The sequence below is a fragment of the Chenopodium quinoa genome, unplaced genomic scaffold, assembly GCF_001683475.1.
Source record: "Chenopodium quinoa cultivar QQ74 unplaced genomic scaffold, ASM168347v1, whole genome shotgun sequence".
NCBI classification, from domain to species: Eukaryota; Viridiplantae; Streptophyta; class Magnoliopsida; order Caryophyllales; family Amaranthaceae; genus Chenopodium; species Chenopodium quinoa.
This window is the reverse complement of record NW_018744093.1, coordinates 421,708-442,500: the sequence shown is the minus strand read 5'-3', so window position 1 is coordinate 442,500 and position 20,793 is coordinate 421,708.

The following is a 20,793-nucleotide window of genomic DNA, read 5'->3' as shown; positions in this document are numbered from 1 at the left end:
TCTACTCAAGTGAATTCCCAAATGCCAAACCATTGGATATTTATAGAGAAAATCAACTTGTCATCCCATTCATGATCAATGTGGGACAATTACATTTTCCTACTAATTTATTTTAACCAAAAACAAATTAATAAACAATGCAATCAATGAGTTACAAGTGGCACATGGAGAGGAGAGGGTAGGTGAGGACCATTCCAAGAAGGGGGGACCATAGCCTTGGTGCCCAAGGGAATGGCCACAACCCTTGGTCCCCACACACAACCGAATCCTCCATGTGGCTGGGACAATTGGATGCCAGCCAGCCTTGGCAGCCAAGGCAGCCTTGCTGAAGCCTGGCGCCTTGGCTATGCTTGCAAGCCAGCACTGCTATCACATAGCGCAGCCAGCTAGCAAGCATCCCATCCACTGCCAGCATGCGTGCTGCTAGCGAGCCACACATGATGGGCGCTGCATTGCTACGCACACACACAAGCACACTGCTGCTTGGTGCTGTGCTAGTGATGCATACGCACACGCACATGCAGCGATGGTGCATTGTGTTGTGTTAGCAACGCACACGCATATGCACATGCTACGATAGTGCATGGTCTGTGCTAGCAACGCACACGCACATGCACATGTTGCCATGGTGCGATGAGCAGTGCTAGGCCTTTCCTAGCGCCAGTGCCTAGCACATCCACACGCACATGCAATGCTACAATGGTGTGATGTTGCAATGGTGCTTGGGCGCATGGCCTGCTAGCACGCAATTCCCTAGCACGCCTAGCATGCTAGGCTTGTGATGGATCTCGCCTAGCCTAGTACTCACATAGCTAGGCCAATGCGAGGTTGCGGCTAGGTTCGTATTTGTAACTCGATTGATTTCGCGTCTCTTCGAATTTTAAATTCGACTCGACTTGCGTCGCTCGATCTCGACGCTCTATGCTCGATATCCGACGTCTTTGTTTGTAAAACTCCGACGACTCATCAAATCCTTCGGATTGATTCGTCGTCTCGGATCGGTTGTTGAATTGGGTTTGACCCGAAGGGTTCAGTCAAGATCAAGCTGTAATATTAATTGTACATTAATATTGTTGATCGGAAGCGTCCTCCACCTAGACATTCCGATCACTTCACCTTTCTGAAGAATTAGCTTTCCGATAATTATGAACCCTCTATCGGAATAATAAACTTGTTGGAAGGACATCATTCCTTTCATGATCTCCATTCTCCCATCAATGTGGGAGATTTGCATTTTCCTCTATTTTATTTAATCAAATACAAAATAAAATGCAATACAATCAACAAGCTACATGTGGCACAAGGAGGGAGAGAGAATAGGTGAGGACCACCAAGTAGGGACCAACTCACCTTTCTCCCCAAGTCAAGCACCATACGATTTGGTCCCCTCCTTGACCGCCTGACCATGCCACATGGCGGGCTTGCTGGCAGCCTTGGCTGCCAATTGGCGCCTACCACCAAGGCTCGGCTGTCAAGCTTGCATGCCTATGCATGCGTGCTACTAGCAAGCCACACATGATAGCTGATGCCTATGTGCTGCTATACGAGGTGCTGGGATGCTGTTATGCGATGCCTAACACGTATAGCATGCTGCTACTTGGTGCCCCTACGCTGGCACGCAACCACAACATGCAGCAATGCCTGGCCCAGAATGACTAGCAGTCACGCACAGCCTAGCACTTGCATGTGCAGCACGCTGCTAGCATGTGCTATGCTTCGTGCTAGCAATGGGCTGGGTGCTTAGCCTAGCTTGCTGGAAAACACGCAACGCACCATGCTTGCGATGCATGCGGGTTGTGCTTGCCTATGCTTAGCACTATGCGATGGCTAGCCTTGCTATGCTAGCACGCCCAGCCATGAATGCACAACCACACCACACACACGGATGCACGCATCTTGCGATGCTTGTGCCATGCGATGTGTGTGTGCTAGGGGATGCTAGGAACCCATGATGTGCATAGGTTGGTGACCTCACCTAGCCTAGCACTTGCATGGCTAGGCCAATGCGAGGCTACGGCTAGGCTCAAACTTGTCGCTTGTTTGATTTCACGTCTCGTCGAATTCTAAATTCGACTCGACTTGCGACGCTCGGTCTCGACACTCTAAGCTCGATATCCGATGTTTTTGTTCATAATACTCGAATGACTCATCTAATCCTTCAGATTGATTTGTCTATTCAGATCGGTTATTTGATTAGGATGCAACCTGAAGGGTTCAGTCAAGATTAAACTGTAATATAAATTATGCATTAATATAACTGATCAGAAGCGACCTCCACCTAGGCATTTAGATCACTTGACCTCACTAAAGAATTAGCTTTATAATAATTCCGAACCCTCTATAGGAATAATACACTTGTTGGAAGGACAACATTTCTTTCAATCTCCCACTTGTCCTTCCGGACAAGTGTGCAATTTTGTGTATAGCCCATTTCCTATGTCACTTATTGTCTCTTCATGAACTATAACGTAAGATTCTTCGTCATTCTTATTACGTCCAGATGTGTTTCTCGATTCCCGAGTTTGAGTGTCAATATGCAAATGATTTCTAAAATCCATTTGAGCACGTCCATGCATTTTCACGGTCTCGCTCATCGAGAGGCCTTGTAAACAACAAAGACATATTCCCTATTGTTAATAGGGGGAAATTCCCAATCTTGTACTGTAAGCTTTCTTTACTAAGAGGACCTAGTCGCTTGAGTGTTGTCGTTATAGTCCCTATTTGCGGTATACGTTTGACAACATCAAAACGACTAGTACTCAAACAAGAGAACTTGCAATACTCATGGTTGAGGAAAAAGGTTCCGATAGCTATAATGAGAAATATACTTATGGCGATTTTATATCTCTTAAAGTGTTCTAATCGGTCGATCCGGTATAGTTCCAAACTAGTATCTGTGTAAATGATTTATGACAATCATGTCCTCGTAGCACAAGAAACGGTGCTATTAATCATACTACACACTAATTTCAAGTGGTCATTAATCGTCCATCGTTTAAATGACCTTGACTAGGGTAATTTTAGATTAAATATTTAATGTTCACTTAACAGGTGTTTCTTTATCCAAGACATGGTCTTGATACCCTATTTTGAATATTCTCAGTAATCGAATGGTCTCATTATTTAATTCTAAACAAAAAATATATAGAAATGGAGTACTAATAAATTTGCTGAAAATCTAATTGCTCCAAAATTGAATGGTTCAACATAGTGTTTTACATTAAGACATCAAGTTTAATTAAAACACAGAAAATTCAAAGCCAATCTCCAACATGCTTGATTCCCATTGGCTCAACGTCCTTGTTGTGCTTCACTTGAGGCAAAGGTTTAGCCAATGGATCGGCTACATTGTCAATCGGACCCTTGATGGAGGGTAAAACACCAAGTTTACTAATGAACTTACAAATTCAAACTGCCACCTTAGCTGCTTCCAAAGCTGCTAATTATTAGGCTTCAGTTGTAGAATCTGCAGTGGTGCTTTGCTTAGAACTCTACCAACTAAACGCTCCTCCATTTAGGCAGAATATGTACCCTGACTACGAATTGGAGTCGGCTTTGTCAGTCTGGAAGCTCGCATCAGTATAACCTTCAACAACCACATCATTACAGCCACCATAGACCAGAAACTTATCCTTGTTCCTTTTTAAGTACTTTAGGACATTCTTGGCCGCAGTCCAATGCGCCTCTCCTGGGTATGATGGGTATCGGCTCATAGCGCTCAAGGCATACGATACATCCGGCCTAGTACATATCATGGCATACATGATCGATCCAATAAGCGAAGCATATGGAATCTGACTCATCCTCTCTCGCTCATCAGTTGTCTGTGGACACTGCTTCTTGTAGAGAGTTATGCCATGGTACATGGGTAGGTGCCCTCTCTTGGCCCCTTCTATGTTGAATCGTGCCAGTACCTTATCAATATAAGTACTTTGGCTCAATCCAGTCATCCTCTTAGATGTATCCCTATAGATCCTGATGCCCAATATGTATTGTGCCTCTCCCAAGTCCATTGAAAAGCACTTACCATGCCAGCCCTTTACGGACTCTAACAGTTTAGTGTTGTTTACAATGAATAATATGTCATCGACATATAAGACTAGGAATGCGATGTCAACTCCCACTGACCTTCTTGTAAACACAAGACTCATCTGGATTCTTGATAAAACCAAACATACTAATGGCTTCATTGAATCGCAGATTCCAATGCTTGCCTGCTTTAGTCCATAAATGGACTTCTTAAGCTTGCATAACTTCCCAACATTTCTTGGATCTACAAAACCTTATGGCTGTGTCATATACATAGTTTCTTCCAAAATCCCATTAAGGAAGGAGGTTTTGACATCCATTTTCCATATTTCATAATCGTAATATGAAGCAATCGCTAGGATAATCCGGACGGACTTAAGCATTACGACTAGTGAAAAGGTTTCATCATAATCAACACTGTGAATTTGCCTGTAACCTCTAGCCACCTGTCTAGCTTTGTATATAGATACATTTTCATCTTTGCCTTTTTTCAACTTGAAAATCCATTTACAACCGCTAGGTTTGTAACCTTTAGGCAAATTAACTAAGTCCTAGACTTGAGTTTTAGACATGAAGACCATCTCGGAATTCATGGCATCTTGCCACTTTCCAAAGTCAGGGCTCGTCATAGCTTGTTTGCATGTCGCTGGCTCATCTCCATCTAGAACTAGGGTGTCTTGATCTTCGGTTAAGACATTACCAAGGTATCTGTCTGGTTGAGATCTTTGTCGTTATGACCTACGCAGGGCAATAAGTTGAGCATTTGCATTTTCGGTTTGACTCTGACCAATGTTATTACCTGCTTCTAAAGCACTTTGATTGCCAGTTTTGTTAGGTTGACTTTGTTGCTCGACCTTTCGAACTTCGTCGAGTTTGATTTTCCTCCCTCTTGTCATTTTGGAAAGGTGTTTGTTTTCCAAAAAGACACCATCACGAGCAACAAACACTTTTTTCTCGGATTTGATGTAGAAGTAATGCCCCTTGGTTTCTTTTGGGTAGCCCACAAAGAAACACTTGTCAGATTTTGGGTGAAGTTTTTCAGAAATTAATCCGTTGACATATGCTTTGCAACCCTAAATCTCAAGAAAAGACAACCGTGGAGGTTTCTTCGTCCATAATTCATAAAGAGTCTTTTTGACAGCTTTTAACGGAGCACGGTTCAGAGTTAGTGCCTTAGTTAGAAGTGTGTGTCCCTAGAAAGAGATAGGAAGTTTACTAAGACCCATCATTGATCGAACCATGTCTAACAAGGTTCGATTCCTCCGTTCGGACACTCCGTTCCATTGTGGAGTTCCGGGAGGTGTCAACTCTGAAAGAATACCATTTTCTTTCAAGTGATCGTTGAATTCATGGGTCAAATACTCGCCACCTCGATCCGATCGAAGCACTTTGATTTTCTTGCCAAGCTGATTTTCAACTTCCTCTAAAACTCTTTGAATTCTCAAAAGATTCAGATTTTGTTTGACATAAGGTAGACATAACCATAACTACTATAGTCGTCAGTGAAGGTAATGATATCCATAACCATGCCTTGCGGGTGTACTCATTGGTCCACATACATCTGTATGTGGCCAAGACTACAATGCCACAAGTAGGTTTGATTCAACTCAATGGTCTTAGCTCTTTTGGCGGTATCATTAATTTATGTAAACATATGTAAAACATGTAATTTTATAGAACATATAAACAAGACATTTTAAAAAACCAACCATGGATTAAGTCTTGTGATCAAAGTAACCCGGTGTCCAACACCATAGATTTAGAAGCAGCTGTTGACATTGGTCAGACTCAAACCAACAATGCAAATGCTCAAGCTATTACCCTGCGTAAGTCGCAAAGGCCAAGATCACAACCAGACAGATACCTTGGTATTGTCTTAACCAAAGATCAACACATCCTAGTTATGGATGGAGATGAGCCAGCGACATACAAACAAGCTATGGAGAACCCCAACTCTGCTAAATGGCAAGAGGCCATGAAATCCGAGATGGACTCCATGTTTGAAAATAAAGTCTGGTATTTGGTTAATTTGCCCAAAGGTTATACACCCATTGGATGCAAATGGATTTTCAAATTAAAAACAGACAAAGATGGAAATCAATATATATATAAAGCTAGACTTGTGGCAAAAGGTTACAGACAAATTCACGAAGTTGATTATGATGAAACCTTTTCAACAGTTGCAATGCTTAAGTCCGTCCGGATCATCCTAGCGATTGATGCATATTACGATTACGAATTATGCGAATGGATGTCAAAACCTCCTTCCTTAATGGGATTTTGGAAGAAATAGTGTATATTACACAGCCGGAAGGTTTTGTTGATCCAAGAAATGTTGGGAAGGTATGCAAGCTTAAAAAGTCCATTTATGGACTAAATCAGGCAAGTAGAAGTTGGAATCTGCGATTCGATGAAGCCATTAGTATGTTTGGTTTTATCAAGAATCTAGATGAGTCTTGTGCCTACAAGAAGGTCAGTGGGAGTGACATTACATTCTTAGTCTTATATCTCGATGACATATTAGTCATTGGAAACAGCACTAAACTATTAGAGTCTGTGAAGGGCTGGCTAGGAAAGTGTTTTTCAATGAAGGACTTGGGAAAGGCACAGTACATATTGGGCATCAAGATAAGGTACTATTGGATTTAGCCAAAGTACTTATATAGATAAGGTACTAGTACGATTCAACATGGAAGAGGCCAAGAGAAGGCCCCTACCCATGTCTCATGGCAAACTCTCAACAAGAAACGATGTCCATAGACAATTGATGAGCAAGAGAGAATGAGTCAGATTCCATATGCTTCGCTTATTGGATCGATCATGTATGCCATGACATGTACTAGGCCGGATGTATCGTATGCCTTGAGTGCTACGAGCCGATACCAATCAGACCCAGGAGAGGCGCATTGGACTGTGGCCAAGAATATCCTAAAGTACCTTAAAAGGAACAAGGATAAATTCCTGGTCTATGGTGGCTGTAATGAGTTGGTTGTTGAAGGTTATACTAACGCGAGCTTACATACTGATAGAGACGACTCCAAGTCGCAGTCGGGGTACATATTCTGCCTTAATGGAGGAGCGTTTAGTTGGAAGAGTGCTAAGCAGAGCACCACTACAAATTCTACAACTAAAGTCGAATACTTGGGATCTTCGGAAGCAGCTAAGGAGGCAGTTTGGATTCGTACCTTCATTGGTGAACTTGGTGTTGTACCCTCAATCAAGGGTCCAATAGACCTCTATTGTGATAACAATGGAGCTATTGCTCAGGCCAGGGAGCAAAGGGAACATCATAAGGTCAAACATGTTAAGCGGCGATTTCATATGATAAGGGAATGAAAATCGGAGGGTGAAATCAGAATTTGTAAGATTGCAACGGACGACAATGTAGCCGATCCTCTTACTAAACCTTTGTCTCAAGTGAAGCACAACAAGCACGTTGAGGCAATGGGAATCAAGCACATTGGAGATTGGCTTTGATTTCCATGTATAGATGTTTAATTTAAACTCGATGTCTTAATGTAAAACACTATGTTAAACCATTTAATTTTGGAGCAATTAAATTTTCTACAAATTTATGATTACTCCATATCTATTTAATTGTGGTTTAGAATTAAATAATGAGTCCATTGGATTTTTGAGAATATTCAAAACAGGGTATCAAGACCATGTCTTGGACAAAGAAACACCTGTTAAGTGAACATTGAATATTTTAATCGAAAATTATCCCTAATAGAGGTCATTTAATTAAATAATGGACGATTAATGACCAATAGAGATTAGTGTGTAGTATGATTGATAGCATCGTTTCTTGTGGTACAAGGATAAGATAGTCATAAATCATTTGCAAAGGTACTTTAAGAGACCTATGTAAATACTTTAAGAGATACAAATCATCATAAGTATATTTCTCATTATAGCTATCGGAACCTTTTTCCTCGACCATGAGTATTGCAAACTCTCTTGTTTGAGTACTAGTCATTTTGATGTTGTCAAACATCTGCCGTAAATGGGGATTATAATGACAGCACTCATGCGATTAGGTCCTCTTAGTAAGGGAAGCTTATAGTACAAGACTGGGAATGTCCCCCTATTAACAATAGGGAACATGTCTTTGATGTTTTCAAGGCCTCTCGATGAGCGAGACTGTGAAAATGCATGGCCGTGCTCAGATGGATTTTAGAAATCATCTGTTTATTGACATTCGAACTCGAGAATCGAGAAAAAATTATGGACGTAATAAGGATGACAAAGAATCTTACCTTATAGTTCATGAAGAGACATTAAGCGACATAGGAAAAGGGCTATACGCAAAATGCACACTTGTCCGGAAGGACAAGTGGGAGATTGAAAGGAATGGTATCCTCCCAACAAGTGTATTATTCCGATAGAGGGTTCAGAATTATTAGAAAGCTAATTCTCCAGTGAGGTCAAGTGATCAGAATGCCTAGGTGGAGGCCGCTTCCGATCAGTAATATTAATGTACAATTAATATTACAGCTTAATCTTGACTTAACCCTTTGGGTTGAACTCAATCGAACAACCGATCCGAGACGTCGAGTCAATCCGAAGGATTTGATAAGTCTCAAGGTTTTACGAACAAAGACGTTGGATATCGAGCTTAGAGCGTCGAGACTGGGCGTCGCAAGTCGAGTCGATTTTAAAATTCGACAAGACGCAAAATCAATCAAGTTGCAAGTTTGAGTTAGGTCATAGCCACGCATTGGCCTAGCCATATGAGGGCTAGGCTCTCTCGAGCTACCATGTGCATCGCAATACTAGTCGCAAGCCTAGCATGCTAGGCGTGCTAGGCCCATCCCTTTCGTGTGTGCTAGCATGCCATGCGCCCAGCTATCGCAAGGCTAGGCCTTTCTAGCATTCTAGGCGCTGCCGCACAGCTAGCCCAGCAGCCATCGCAAGTTTAGGCCTTACTAGCATGCTAGGCGCTGGCACACAGCTAGCCCATCAATCAACGTAAGGCTAGGCCTTGCTAGCATGCTAGTCATTGGTAGCCTCGCACAGCATCGCACAACACCACGCACCAGCCAGCAGCGTGCTGGGCTGTGCATGTGTGTGCGTGTGCCTCGCATAGCACCACGCATAGCAGCGCCCAGAAAGCAGCTCGCACTGCCTCGCCTAGCAGCAGCGCCCAGCTTGCGTAGCTCGCTAGCAGCACGCATGCACTAAATGGCTGCGCAAGCGGGCTGGCTATGCGTGTGGGGTGCTAGCTGGCAGGCTAGGCTGCCCAACCTTGGTGCTAGGCGCCAGCTGGCAACCTTGGTAGCTAAGGTCGGCTGCCAGCCAACCACTTGGATGGGTAGAACCGGTTGCTAGTGATGACCATAGGGTGTGAGCTTTGCCTTGGGGAGCAAGGCTATGGTCCCCCCCTTGGAAATGGTCCTCACTTAATCTCTTATCCTCCTTGTGCCACTTGTAACTTATTGATTGAATTGCAATTTTATTATTTTTTTTAATTAAATATAAAATGGGAAAAATTGCAAATCTCCCACATTGATTGTGAGTGGGAATTCAAGGTTCATTTCCCTATATATACCAAGGTTTTGGGATTTGGGAATAACACTTGAGTGGAACTAAAAAGGCATCTCCTTAGAAAACTGAGAAAACCTTAGGTTCGTAAAACTCTAGTTTTTATTGGTCGGGTCCCGACTATCCTTTGGGACTTGGATCGTTCGGGTCGGGTTCTTGGGTACAAGCCGTCGTAGACCTTTGCATTTGCGGGGTTCAAGTTTTGAAGTAAGAGCTCGGGATTCGAGCGAAGCATGCGTCATGGGTAAGAATCTCTTTTCCTTCTCTCTCTTAATTATTGTTTAATTAGTGATTGCATGCTTAGTCGCTTTAATTAGTGTGCGGGTCTTGGGCGAGTTTTCTCTTCCGCGTTGAGTCGGACTATACTAAACCCAACACCTATTCCCTAAAAAGGATGGACGAATTTGCATGTGTGTCGACTTTAGGGACCTCAACAAAGCTAGACCAAAAGACGATTTACCTCTACCCCATATTGATATATTGGTAGATAATACGGCTGAACACGCGATGTTATCCTTCATGGATAGATACGCGAGTTACAACCAAATTTTAATGGAAAAAGAAGACGAAGAAAAAACATGCTTTATTACCCCTTGGTGCACTTATTGGTACACAGTCATGCCATTTGGTCTTAAAAATGCAGGAGCTACGTACCAAAGAACGGCTACGACTATCTTACATGATATGATGCAGAAAGACATAAAGGTATATGTGGATGATATTATCGTAAAATCCAAAGATAGAAGGGGTCATGTAAAAGATTTATGCAAATTCTTTACTCGAATAAAAGAGTACAAAATGAGATTAAACCAACAAAAATGCGCTTTCGGAGTATCTTCCGGCAAGTTACTCGGATACGTAGTAAGCACACGTGTCATTGAGATTAATCCCTCGAAAATAAAGGCAATTATGGACATGCCTCCCCCACGAACTATAAAACAAATTAGGGGGTTTCTTGGAAAATTACAGTACATTAGTAAATTGACAATGACTTGTGAGGCAATATTCAAGATTTTAAAAAAAGAGGAATAACATGAATGGGACGACCAATGCCAAGAGGCCTTTGAGAAAGTCAAAAACTATTTCAAAAGTCCTCCAGTTTTAGCACCACCAATACCCAAACTACCTCTTAGACTCTATATCACTGTCACGGACACGACTATAGGGGCCATGCTCGCACAAGAGGTAGATAAAATAGAACGTGCAATATATTATATAAGTAAAAAAAAAAAATTCAATATAAGATAAAATATAGCACTTGATCGTCGGAGGCAGAACTCCACCTAACTGGAGTTTCGTGGTTTTACAGGTACAGATGGTCGGTGCGCATTCCCGGAATTGTATATCACCCGAGGGACTGCAAAAACCCCGAAACATTTGGCGCCGTCTGTTGGGAGGGTACTTTTGAGATGGCATCCGATTCTGTACCCCCTTGTGAGGGCAAGCGGCCAACGGCCGAACCTGAGGTCCATACTGTCCAGGATAGTGGTGACTCCAGACAAAGCTTTGGCCCCAGACGGGTCATTCCGAACAAGGCACACTCGTTCCAAAGAAACAAGGGAACGCGGCAAAAACAAAGTTGGTCCCAGCAACCCAGCCGGCAAGCCTGCTGGGTAACCCCAGGAGACCCTTGAAGATTTGGGAATATGAGCCTTTCTACCTTTCTCCCCTTATCTTTGGAGTTCAAAGGAGCATTTTTTTGAGGATTTGAGGATGTAGTTTTATCTCCTTGTGGCGCAGGTTTAGGAGCAACCTTTCTCTTAGGTTCTCTTGGATGAGCCTTGGGAGATGTGGAGAAATTTAATTTTCTTCTCACTCCTTTGTTTTGGCAACTCGAAGGGGTAGTGGTGGCCGATTGCATCAAAGGCTTAGGTGGATTACATGCCAAAACGGCTTAATTTTCATTGGCGAGCCTTTCTCCCTTGTCAGCCACGTTCATACAAGCCTTGTAAAAGGAAGATAAAACTATGCTTGCTGTGGGATTTTGCACTACCCTCTTAGGAAGGCTAGTCCAATACTCGATCCAAGGGGAAATTCTTTCGGCCTTAAAATTTACATCCTTGAGAGCGTCATAGTCTTGTGGAGGGATAAGTTGTTTCATCCCATATTGTCTCATAACCCTACAAGGAAATATATAAGTAGTACTAGAAAGGCCTAAAAGGCGAATATAGGGACAATTGGAACCATTCCCAACCATACTACTTGAGAAATTAAGTTGGATGCGAAATTTAGTGGGAGCTTCATTAATTGCATGAACTAATTGCGTTATAATCACATAAAATATTTAAAAACTTTGACTAGTTTTAATTAGGCGCGTTAATTGGAATAACCACCTAAGTTAGTTACTAGTTTACGCGTGTTATGCATTGTTACTTGTTTTTCGTTGTAAAATGTATGGGCCATACACTTATAGTGAATGGATTAATGGAATGAATATTGTTTCACAGGTTTTGTGAAAATGCCAACTAGTGGGGCCCGATTAGGATAGTAAATACGGACTACGATCCGTTATGTATTTTTGTAAATCTAAATACGGTCTGCGTACCGTTGCGTATTTTTGTACCTTAATATTTAGATTATTCCTAGACGTATTAGCTAGTAGATTCATAGTTGGCAGAGGTGTCTCGAAGAAGGCGTTTCTAAGAAGACAAGCCAAAGAAGTTTCATCGGAGACCCTTGAAGATTTGAAGACTCTAGGGGTCATGCTAGTTGCCAAATGAATCATTTACTTATATTTTATATATATATATATAATTGTGTTTATATATGACTGAATAGTATGGTAGATGCATGTTTAGGATTTCAAATGTTGCGAAGATTAATTAAGTTCACTTAAATCAACCAACATAGAAACCCTAGGTCACTATAATATTGAGCCAAAGTCTTCCATTCCAAGAACGACACTTACCGAACTAATGCGCGTGGTGTTGGGCTACGCCAAAGCGAGGCATCACCGCTTCCCTAGGAACGTAAGGTATACTAGGCATACTAGTCGTCTTGGTTAAGCTCAACGATATTAGTAAGAAGTCCTTAGATGTCGTGGCAATGGAGATTAAATGTCAAGGAAGCATTAGATGAGACGTTTTATCGAACCAAGAGTAGCTTGGAGCTATTAGCAATTGGATTGCTTACCCTAAAATATTAAGTGTTGAGACAAGTGAAAGCATGCTTAATCACTTTCTGATTTTTGGGATCTTGGAATCGTTTAATTGTCGCCTAAAAGGGACAATTTTTTAATGCGTGGAAAAGACGCTTAATAAGATTGAAAGTTTGCTTGAATTTCAAACTTATTATGTTGTGAACTTGATAAATGGTTATACTTTGCACTTATATTTGTAGAATTATAAATCAAATTATATTATTTCAATGATTGGTAAAGGAAATCTTTTGAGAATGGTTCTCAAAGAATGGAAAGGCATTTCTAAAATACAACCTCTCATAATTGACTTTTATGAATTAAGTTCGAAAGGACGGTTGGATATCATGTATTCAAAATACTGGGTAGTTTTGATGAACATGGAATATTGAGTTGGAAAACTCAAATTGTCAATATTTGACAACCAACATATCTTTTCGCTTCATACACAAATGAGTAGGACTCATCAATGCAGAAATTCAAGTACGAATTGAAGGAAAAGATGGAACTTTGTTTCACGGCGCATTAGATGCTTAATTATTCCTAACAAAGTGTAAAGGTCAAAGTACTTACAGAAATGATTCTTAAAGTTATGAGATGGTGTATGATAAGAAATATAGGAAACAAGGAACAAAGGAAAGAAATAAGATTCTTTTTCTACCCATGAGTTCATGCTATTATGGTCAACTTAACAATTCGTTTTCTTCATAAGTATTGGATACTACTTGAGTGTTCCGCTTTGAAAGTGACCTCAAACCATCAAAGACAAGCTAAATTATTGAATTACAAGCTTAGAATGAAGAAATTAGAGCTACATCAGTTGTAAGGTCATTTGTTTTGTTTAAAGTCCTCTTCAGCCATGGCTGGAACGAATAATGTTATTGTGTTCCATAATCAACAAACGATCCGTTTACACACGGAAAGAATCACCTTCAATAAAAGAGCAATAGTTGCAAGTTTTATTTGAATGGAATGGTTGTCTAAGCCATGAGTCAAGAATGCTAGATTATAAAGAAACATTTCCCTAACATGAAAACTAACAAGGTTCAAGTCATGAACATGATTTGTGTTCCAAACATCTTTAGCAATGTCACATCGACAAGAACGTAATCAAGGCTCTATTAGATGGACTCTTAATAATTGATCGATTCGTAAACGTCCTAAGACAAGCAAGTCTTACTTGTTGAAATCGACAAAGAAAGGAGCTATTGTGCTTGGCATAGACAATTGACTTCAAAAGCTAAAGAGGATTCCATTACTTCAACGTCTCAAAAAGAATTTGTAAGAATGTGGCTACATTAATCAAATGTGAACAAACTGGACCTTGAACAGCTCAAATGTTCAGTGAAGTATAGAATCGACTTGGCAAGATATCAAAATGTTTAGATTAGATCGAGCGATGTTTGCTTGAGCCAAGAGTGATCATATCAAACTTATGAAATTAAAAATTCATAATGAGCTCCACAAAGAATATAGTATGTCTTGACGGAGACCTCGATGCCATTTCGAAATGACTCGAATGATGGTGGATCACATCCCTTTCTATAAAGTTCTTAAAGATTTGCACAGATGACTAATGTTACATTAAACAAAATTGTCGAAGCTATGAAAGCACGCCATATTCAGTTATGGATAGAAATAGTTTCTAGCGTCTTTTCAAGTATATGTCTAGGGCTCTTAGCTCAGTGGGAGTTGATTGGCTCAGTGAGAGTTCATTGACTTAGTGGGAGCTAAGTGGCTTAATAAGGGCTAAAGTAGCTCGAGAAGGAGCTAACTGTTTGTTTCACAACGAACTTTTACCCAAAGATAATATACATGTTTCTTTGTAAGCATTCTAGTGAGATTACGGGCATTACCTCCACAACCTAATTGAGAACATAGTATTTGTTGCTTTATGTGGTGTCTTTCTAGAAAGTAACACATTTCCTAAACGACAAGTGGGAGAAAAATGAACTCGATGACTATCGAGATTAGCAACAAACTAGAACTGAGAATCTCAAAAGACTTTAGAAGGGCTTCATGAGAATGAATGATCAAGAATACTCAAAGGACTTTACAAGTGCCTTAAATGAGAATTCAATACTCACAAAACTTTCGAAGTGGTGGAGTAAGATCAATATAATCAAAGGGCTTTTAAAGCACCTTGAAACTCAGTGTTTGATGCAATTACCCGTATAGGTATAGAATTCACCAAAGGCTTGGATTGAATTCTATAAACCTAAGACTTACAAGCATACTATTTACCATTGGATGGTGAGGGAATAGTGTCTTGTAAATTAGCTACGATAAATCCAAATTCCGAATAATGGTTAGAGGCCATAAAATCCGAAATAGACTCCATTTTTGTAAATCATGTTTGGAACTTGATTCATTTGCATGAAGGGTGAAAGACCCATCAATCGCAAATAAGTATTCAAGAAGAAAACTGACAAATGTGAAATGCATAGTGCAAACAAAGCTAGATTGGTTGAAAAGGATACAATTAATTCATGGCGTAGATTTTAATAAAACCTATTCACCAACCGGAACAATTAAGTCTTTTCGTGATTATTCTAGCAAAATTGCGCATATAAAATATAGCAAAATAGATAACGAAACCGCCTTCTTAAAATGGGATTTTAGGAAGAGAATATGGAAATAGTCTAAGGGTTTTGAGAATCTAAATAATGCTAGATTTGAAAGCAAGCTCAAGAAATCCATTGTGGGATTAAGTGAAGCATTGCATTTAGGAATTGGAACATGTATTCTCATATAGTTAATAAAAAGTTTGACTTATAGAGAATCATAGAAATTCGTATGGACTAGAAGTTTAGTGGGGGAAAAAGTCAATCTTGAATGGTCCAACACGAAGTTTACAAACCCTGTTGTGAAATGACTATGAAATGCTAAATGCTTAGATTTTAAAGGATTTTCGATAATGGACCAAGGAAAAGGCAATACTTAGTACATGGTGGGAACTAAGATCTATTGGATATACTTAATGAAATGTTTAAACAAGTAGAGGAATTTACCGTGTTAAACATGAAGGACATTAAAAGGCTTTCAACCCATAAAACTAAGTAAATGTTTGAACTAAGTCAAACAAGAAAGAATCTATTAGAAACTTTCAACCGTATCACAAAGCAAACAGTTTAGCAAGACTCAGTGAAACTGGATGAGCTAAAAGATAACATAATAGAACATATTGGGAATAATCCTGCAATTAAAACTATCATGTATGCAATGATATGGATTCCTCACTCAACTTACATGCTTAAAGCATGAGAAATATAAAATACCAATCAATTTAAATCTAAGTGATGAATCGTTAGATTATGATTAAGAAAAATCCAAAGTACTTTGATCAGTAAAAGGGTATAAGTTCTTGACGCAAGGAAACAAATGTAATTTTAGAATTGATGTTGCAAGCACATCCTTAGAAAGGATTAGATCCTTAATAAGGAATTCGTTTACAAGCACGAGCTAGAATGCGTCATGGCTTGAGAATGGTAACATGGACGCGCATCCATGTATAATGTGTAGAAATTTAAGGTAAATTTTCATAATCACAAGTGATTAGGGTCTCCCAAATAATTGTGAGCCGTTTGGAATGAAATTCAAGCAAAGCACCATAAGAATGTTTACTGGAAATATATGTTGAGAATATTATTGCCTCGAAGGCAATAATAAGAAAGTGTTTAATGGAAAGTTCGATTGTAGGTTGTCAAGTTAAAAGATCTCAAGTCATGAAAATGAGTGGGAGCCATCACTTGGACAATAAATCCTAAATCACATATGATCCATAACACTCTCAAAATTTTATCATCTTATTATGAAATTGTTCGATAATGAAGATGCTAAGATTTGCAAAGTAATAGTAGTTAAACCTATGCAATATGTGAACGAGAAGATTCACCAAATTGCATGAAAGAAATCAAGCATATTAAATATGGGTGTGATTTCTATAGATGTTTTGTGAAGAGTGTTATTCTTGAAACATTTGGGGAAAACCATTTATCATAAGATGAAACGTTGAAAAGTTTCATGGTGGAATAAAATTTTACTAAATAAGTGCTTTTCAAAGCTGAAGTACAAGCTTGGCAGCATGCACAAGCTAAGGTTTTTCACCCTTTGGTTTATTTTGGGGGTGAGGTTGTGCACTTAGTCGGACGGATTGACCTACCCATCCGGCTGGGGGAGAAAGGAGAGGGACGCCACATGGTTAGCTCCCTAAGCGGGGATCAGAAGACGGCTAGAGTGCACTACCTCTCAGACATCAAGCCCACGGTGGCCGCAGCTAGCTAGGGTGAGGAGCCAATAGACCTTGATGATGTTAAGTAAGCCGAGCCTACTCCAACAGAAGCCGGCAAGAAGTGAAAGGCCGACCAACTGGCGGCCTTGAAGAAGGAAAAGCAATTGCTATCACTAACCGGGGAATAGTCAGATGACCTCCGTCCCCAGCGGGCTGGTGAACACATTAATATTGCTCTGAACGACACACGTCTAGAGCCGACTGTTAAGGTGGGGATGGTTGCTTTTGCGAAGTTGGGTGCAGACTTGCATAATTTGTTGAAAGAATTTAAAGACATCTTTGTCTTTGAAGTGGAAGAGATGCCAAGCGTCAGCCCGGATCTAGCTGTCCACAAGCTCACCATGGATCCCAAAAAGAAGCCGGTTAGGAAAAAGAAAAGAAACTACGGCGAGGAGAGAAGTCAGGCGGTAGCCTCCAAAGTGAAAAAGTGTTAGACGCCACGTTCATTCGGTAGTTTCACTTCCTAGATTGGGTTGCAAATATTGTGCTTATAAAGAAGCCGAATAATGGTACCTAGCTTATGTGTGTTGATTACACTGATTTGAACAAGGCATGTCCAAAGGATAGTTATCCACTTCCAAAGATCGGCAGTATGGTCGACTCTATAGCTGGACATGCTTTGATGAGCTTTATGGATGCCTATTAAGGCCTTCACCAGATACTCCTATGGAAAAAAAGGATCAAGAAAAGACGGCATTCGTCATTGATCAGGGGTTATTCTGCTATACTGTGATGCCATTTGTCTTGAAAAATGCGCCTGCTACTTTCCAACGAATGATTAATACAGTCTTCATTAATAAAATTGGGAGGAATGTAGAGGCATACATTGATGACATGATAGTCAAACCCAAGCTATAGGCGGATCACCTTGCTGACCTTCGAGAAAACTTCACCACACTAAGGCGCCACAAGGTCATGGTCAATCCAAAGAAGTGTGTCTTTGGTGTTGAGTCTGAGAAGTTTCTCAGATTTTTAATTGGTCAAATAGGAATAGAGGCCAACCTAAAGTAGATACAGACGATTATTGACTTGAAGTCACCCTACACTGTCAAAGAAGTTTAGAAGTTAACAGGTTGTCTAGCGGCATTGGGGAGATTCCTCAGCCGGTCAGATGACAAGTGCTTCTATTTTATTCAAGATATCAAAAAGATGATTAGGTTTGAATGGGAGGATGATGCTGAGGCGACTTTTCAGAAATTGAAAGAACACTTACACTCTTTGTCAAGGCTTGTTATCCCTCTGCCAAAGGAGGTGCTTTACATGTACTTAGCCGTCTCAGACCATGCTCTCAGTGTTGTTCTCCTTACTGAGGGAGACGACATCCAGCTCCCAGTCTATTTCATTAGCCATGTTCTTTGAAATGCTGAACTACGGAACCCAATGGTTGAAAAATTTGGCCAGGCTCTTTTCATGGTAGTTATAAAGTTGAACCCTTACATCTTGGCACATCCGGTTGTGGTCTACAATGACCAACCCCTCAAGCGGCCAATGACAACCTTGGAGTCATCCAGTAGGATGCTCAAATGGGCTATTAAAATGCAAAGTATTGAAATCTCTTTCGAACCAAAGAAGGCAGTGAAGGGATAGAAGTTTGCTGACTTCATTGTTGAAATGACAAGGCTAGAAGAGATGGAGATTCTTGACCAGGTTTGGAAAGTTTATATAGACGGGAGCTCTACTATGAACGGCTGTGGTGCAGGGGTTATATGTCAGTCCTCTGAAGGGGACAAGTGTGAATATACACTACGATTCAAGTTTCAAGCCTCAAATAACAAGGAGGAATATGAATCCTTACTAGCCGGTTCGCATGTGCAAGGCGGCATGGGCAAGAAAAATTGACGCCTACTCTAATTCACAATTGGTCGTTTGCTAGTACCATGGAGATTATGAGGCTACCCATCCGGCCATGTTAAAATATTTACAGGTGGTCAAAGCTGAAGCTGTGACACTTGATGAATTTCATTTAAGTCAGGTGCCTAGATCTCAGAAATATCAGGCAGATGCCCTATCCAAATTGGGTTCATCCGCCTCATGTGATACACCTCGGTCAAGCTTCAAGGAAGTAATGGAAAAGCGAAGTATTGAAGAAGATCACATTGGACTATTGGACCGAAGATCAACCCAGATGAGCGGCATCCAGGCCTATATGCTAGACGACACTCTGTCGGATACATATCCAGAGATAGTCACCATGAAAAAACGTGCGGCCAACATTGAAATCCGAAATGGAGAACTCTTGAAGAAAGGTTTTTTCAAGCCTTTGTTGAAGTGTGTCAACCCTGAAAAGGGGCAAGAAATTTTGGAGGAATTGCATTCGGGCTATTGCGCCTCTCACATAGGCGGTCGGGCACTAACGGGTAGGGCTAGATGGCAAGGCTACTTTAGGCCCACTCTTGAGGCAGACTCCATGGAAATGATGAAAAAGTGTGATAAGTGTCAAAGATTCGGTAGACTCATACACCGTTTTTCCACAGATTTGACGGTCACTCATAGCCCAATACCTTTCGCCAAATGAGGCATGGACATTATGGGTTTATACACACTTGCGTTAAGCGGACGGTGGTATATTCTAATTGCCGTTGACTACTTCACCAATTGGGTAGAAGCAGAGGTGGTCAAAGACATCAAGACAAAGGATGTCATTTCTTCATCTAGAAGAATATCATCACCTTGTTTGGGGTAACTATGTCTATGGTCTTTGAAAATGGCTCTAAGTTTGAGACGCTTACCCTAAGGAATTGGCTGGGAGACCAAAGGATCTCCCACTGTTTTGCATCAGTCGGCCGTCCCCAAACAAACGGCTAGGTTAAAGCCTTCAACAAGCTAATCTCAAACAGAATAAAAAAGAAAATTGAATGGGCTGCCACTCTATGGGCGGAAGAGTTAACTCATGCCCTATGGGCCATTAAAACAACATCAAAAAGGGCAACCGGCGAAACCCCATTTCTCTTGGTGTATGGTGCTGAGACCGTCTTGCCTATTGAGCATTATGAGCCAACGCTTCAAGTCATATTATATGATGAAGAGGCAAACTAGGAGGCTATGCGGCTAGCACTGGATACACTCCGGGAACGCAAGGGCAATGCACCTTGCGTCATGAGATTTACCGTCTAAGAATGACAAGAGCCTACAACGCAAGAGTGCACCAACAACCCTTGAAAGTAGTATAGGGAACTTTGTGTTACGATAAATGGAGGCAACTAGTAGGGCCAATGAGTAGGGAAAGCTGACACCTAATTGGGAAGGTTCCTATCGGATCTACGAATAAGTAAGAGGCTACACCTACCGCCTTGATACAACAAACGGCAGAAAGCTAGCCAAAACTAGAATGTAGACAGTCTCAAAAAGTACTACTTCTGAGACTTTGTAAATTTTTGTAAACGAAAAGCTTATTAATGAAAAATTGCTTTTTGTTTTCAGTTTTGATTATTTATGATTTATTAGATATGTGTCCCAATGGGAACACCGCCTGTGTAATGTGTAGACGGCTAAATCTAGACCGACCATCTGTTCCAACATGAGTAGATATCCAGCGACGCCCATCCTAGTGAATTTGTCGCAAAGAGCATCTCCCATTTGGGTGGTACATTGCTTTATAAACTTAAAAAGGAAACGACCCTACCAACTGTCTTGATTAAGATTAGCTCGCAACTATTTGAATTAAACTATCTAATGAGATCCAGATAGCTAGAGATTACTGTCTGTTCTATAATAAACGGTAATCGGCAACTATTTTGGTTGGATACAGCCATATTTCGATACGTACACCATTAAACGCTTGCTCTTGCATAGG